Here is a 4963-nt window from a genome sequence, read left to right as displayed (position 1 = left end):
ATATTTTCTCAGCTGGCCACGGTGGCCGAGTGGTTCTAGGCGCTTCAGTCTGGAACCCCCCGACTGCTACGGTCGCAGGTTCGAATTTTGCCTCGGGCATGGATGTGTGTGATATCCTTAGGTTAGTTAGGTTTAAGTAGTTCTAAGTTCTAGGGGACTGATGACCTCAGATGTTAAGTCCCATAGTGCTCAGAGCCATTTGAACCATTTTTTTTTATATTTTCTCCTTTCATCAATTAAATTCAATATTTCTTCTGTTACCCAATGTTTTCTACGAGCGCTCGTCCTTTTTCCCTACTTGATCTTCTGCTGACTTTGTTAGATTGCAAGAACTTTGCCCCTTACATGAAGTCATTAAAGATCACCTAACTCAGGCTGAGCGAACAGTAGGGCTGAACAAAAAATGACTGACAAGGCACAATGCATATCGTAGAGGGTATAGTATGGACGTATTGGAATAATTAATGTCAGGTGATGGTTTTAAAGTAATTCACACAACATGAAAACTTTGTGGAAACGAGTCGATTTACTGGACGCTAGTTTACCCCAGGGAAACATTTAGAGTTGACTGTGGCCTGCTGGGGAATGGCGAAGGGAAGTGACAATAGGCAGCTTAGGGTGGCTCGAGCTCTGAGAAAGCGGTAACGCGGCGCGGCCTCCAGCCATCTTAAGATGAGTGACAGTGAGTGGGTGGTTGACCCTGACTCCATGCTGATGTACAAGGAAACAGATGGAGAACTTGTACGCCTGTTGATAAATGTCCGTCGTCCTGTTTTCTGTGAAACATGCGAGAAAGCCGCGCAAAGCTACTGTGGAGCGGTCAACAGAGGTAAAAATATGCGTGTTCATGACTATAGCAACTTCACGCTGAATTCACTGTCCGCAGAGCCTGAAGTAAATCAGGTGAAGAGCGACAGCATGAAAACCGCTGGCCTCTGGTGGGAACGTAGGACCAAGGAATTTGAAGTACTCTCCTGGGAGTCAGAATTCCGGAAAACTTGGTGTTTGTGCAGACGCTAACCTTAATGGGTGGCCTGGGGGGAGCTAAATAGAAGGAGCTGAGAGGAAGGGAAATTTTGTGGGAATTTGTTCACTTCCCAGAGCAGGCATTGGTCGGCACTGGGAAGTGATGCATAATTAATGTGACATGCACTGCAATTGGCGTAAGTGATTTTGCTGGGGGGGAAACCAAGGCGAACAGCGGACTGGGAGAAGTCTCAGTAGAGGTCTTCCGTTCCCAGCTTGCCTAGAGTGCGGACGTGGCGTTTTTTACTCAGCTTGCCTGAGAAAGAGTGAGCATCTCTGCAGTTTAGGAGTTAGCAAATGGAACGATTGAGCTTGGAGATAGAAAGTTTTGGTTCAGCTATGTACTGAGCCAGATAGCTAGGAGTGAATAGACGAGCGCAGCCTTGCAGCACCACGAGGTCGGCCGACGTCCACACAACGACGCCGCTCCACCACACTGTATTTGGTGATATTGCGCTCGCTCCGGCCACTGATTAATTTGTGGGATCACGTCGGTAAAGTTTCCACGCGGGTTTCATGGGCCGTGTACTGTAGAATTCTTCTCGCACTTCGCATTACGCCTGGGTCAGTTGCTAGGAATTACTTTTCAGTTATCGAGATTTACTCCACGCAAACGCAGTTTATTACCACTGCCTGGTAGGAGAGTCATGTAATGTGATGATTGAAGGTCGTGAGTTAAAATAAATTTGTGATAATCGACTGCATCTGTTTTCAATCAAGTAGTTGAAGTCCCAAGTCACTTTATTAATTAATTTTATGTTCAACATTTGCATCTGGTGTTCAATAGCTGCATATGACATCAATGTGCACCCCTTTTTAATTAAAAGTGATCAATTCTGAATAAATTAATGTCAACACTGCCACCGCAGTTCAATCAGGAGTCACAGGGCATTATTACTTTCTTTGCATTATCCGATATTGTGGCACTTTTGCACTCTCTGTTGATCTGTTAGTGAATTAGCTGGGGTCAACACACGACAAAACCAGATAAGTGACGGGTGGGGTGTTACACCTTCAGTATTTCATCTTTCAAAGCTATCCATTCTTGTTCTGCTGCATTTCTTTCCCCTGTTCTTGTCAATGGTTCCTAATGCTGTCTCTGGAAGTCTTTAGCAGCTTTGGTTCTTTCAGTTTATCCAGGTCCCTTCTCCTTAAATACCTACCTTTTTGCATTTTCTTCAGTTTTAGTCTACAGTTCATAACGAATAAATTGTGGTCAGAGTCCACATCTGCCCCTGGAAATGTCTTACCATTTAAAACGTGGTTCTTAAATCTGTCTTACCATTATATAATCTATCTGAAACCTTCCAGTGTCTCTATGCCTCTTCCACGTATACAACCTTCTCTCATTGTTCTTATACCAAGTGTTGGCTATGATTAAGTCGTGTTCTGTGCAATATTCTACAAGGCGCCTTCCTGTTTCATTCCTTATCCCCAGTCCATATTCACCTACGACAACGAAGTAAGTATTCCTGAATTCCAATGAAGAACAACTGCCAAGATGAGAAACATAGAAGTAGATATCCTCGGTGTAGCAAAACAGCTTAAATTAATTTATAAAGGCAAGGCCTCCGGTCCAGATAGAATACTAGTCAGGTACTTGTCAGAGTATGCTGATACAATGGCTCCATATTTAGCAATTATATATAACCATTCTCTCATCAAAAGATCCGTACCTAAAGACTGGACAATTGCTCAAGTCACACAAGTACCCAAAAAGAGAAATAGGAGTAATCCGCTGAATTACATGCCTTTATCACTAACATCGATTTGCAGTGTGATTTTGGAACATATCGTATACTGTGTTCGAACATTATGAATTACCTCGAAGAAAACGATTTATTTGCACATAGTCAGCACGTATTCTGAAAATATCGTTCTTGTGAAACACAAATAGCTCTTTATACTCATGAAGTAACTTTTGCTGTCGACAGGGGATGTCAAATTGATTCCATATTTTTAGATTTCCAGAAGGCTTTCGACACCGTTCTCCACAAGCGTCTTCTAACCAAATTGCGTGCCTATGGAATAGCGCCTCAGTTGTGTGACTGGATTCTTGATTTCCTGTCAGAAAGGTCACAATTCGGCGTAACAGACGGAAAGTTATCGAGTAAAATAAAAATAATAACCAGCGTTCCCCAAGGAAGTGTTACGGGCCCTCTATTGTTCCTGATCTATATTAACAACATAGGAGACAATCTGAGTAGCCCTCTTAGATTGTTTGCAGATGATGCTGTCATTTACCGTCTTGTAAAATCATCGGACGACCAAAACGAATTGCAAAATGATTCAGATAAGATACCTGTGTGGTGCGAAAAGTGGCAATTGACCCTTAATAAAAAAAAAGTGTGAAGATATTCACATGATTACTAAGAGAAATCCGCTAAATTTCGATTACGCGATAAGTCACACAAACCTGAAGGCTGTAAATTCAACTAAATACTTAGGATTTACAATTAAAAATAACCTAAACTGGAACGATCACTTAGATAATGTTGTAGAGCAAACCAGAGATTGCGATTGATTGGCAGAACACTTAAAAGGTGCAACAGATATACTAAAGAGAGTGCTTACACAACGCTTATCCGCCCTATACTGAAGATTTACTGTGCGGTGTGGGCTTCGCATCAGGTGGGACTGACGGATGACATCGAAAAAGATCAAAGAAGGGCAGCTCGTTTTGTATTATCGTGAAATAGGGGAGATACTGATACGTGAATTGGACTGGGAATCATTAAAAGTTAGCCATTTTTTGTTGCGACCGGATCTTCTCATGAAATTTCAATCCCCAGGTTTCTATACTATTGCGAAAACGTTCTGTTGACATCCACCTACATAGGGAGCAACGATTATCACAATAAAATAAGAGAAATATTTAAGTGCTTGTTTTTCCTGCCCACTGTTCGAGAGTGGAACGGTAGAGAGAGACAGCTTGGAGGTGGTTCATTGAACCCTCTGCCAGGCACTTTATTGTGAATAGCAGAGTAATCATGTAGATGTAGATGTACTAGTTTACCATATCTTCCTTTTTCTAGTATCAAATTCCAGTCCCCCATGACTATTAAATTTTCGTCTCCCCTAACTATTTGAATAATTTCTTTTACCGCATCATACATTTCTTCAGTCTCTTCATCATCTGCAAAGCTCGTTTCGTATAAACTTGTACTACTGTGGCAGGCGTGGGCTTCGTGTCTGTCTTGGCTACAATAACGCGTTCACTGTGCTGTTCTTAATAGCTTACACACGTTCCTATTTTTTATTAATTATTAAACCTACTCCTGCGTTACCCCTGTTTGATTCTGTATTTATAACCCTGAATACACCAGACCAGAAGTCTTGTTCTACCTGCCACCAAACTTCACTAATTCCCACTATCCCTAACCTTAACCTATCCATTTCCATTTTTAAGTTTTCTAACCTACCTGCCCGATTAGGCAACGGCCTTGCCGCAGTGGATACACCGGTTCCCGTGAGATCACCGAAGTTAAGCGCTGTCAGGCGTGGTCGGCACTTGGATGGGTGACCATCCAGGCCGCCATGCGCTGTTGCCATTTTTCGGGGTGCACTCAGCCTCGTGATGCCAATTGAGCAGCTACTCGACCGAACTGTAGTGGCTTCGGCCAACAATGCCATCATAACGACCGGGAGAGCGGTGTGCTGATCCCACGCCCCTCCTATCCGCATGATCCTGTGCGGCTGACACGGCGGTCAGATGGTCCCGGTAGGCCACTCGTGGACTGACGACGGAGTACCTGCCCGATTAAGGGATCTTACATTCCACTCTCCGATCCGTAGAATGCCAGTTTTGTTTCTCCTGATAACGACGTCCTCTTGAGTAGTCCCCGCCCGGAGATCCGAATGGGGGACTATTTTACCTCCGTAATATTTTAACCAAGAGGACCCCATCACCATTTAACCATACAGTAAAACTTCAGGC

At 43.4% G+C, this 4963-nt stretch overlaps 1 pseudogene; it reads left to right on the top strand.

Annotated features, from left to right (window-relative positions):
• The first annotated feature begins 4459 nt into the window (after window positions 1-4459).
• Window positions 4460-4577, top strand: LOC126185849 (5S ribosomal RNA; annotated as a pseudogene).
• Window positions 4578-4963: the final 386 nt, after the last annotated feature.

Source organism: Schistocerca cancellata, chromosome 4 (assembly GCF_023864275.1).
Source record: "Schistocerca cancellata isolate TAMUIC-IGC-003103 chromosome 4, iqSchCanc2.1, whole genome shotgun sequence".
Lineage (NCBI taxonomy): Eukaryota > Metazoa > Arthropoda > Insecta > Orthoptera > Acrididae > Schistocerca > Schistocerca cancellata.
This window is presented reverse-complemented; position numbering and strand designations above follow the sequence as displayed.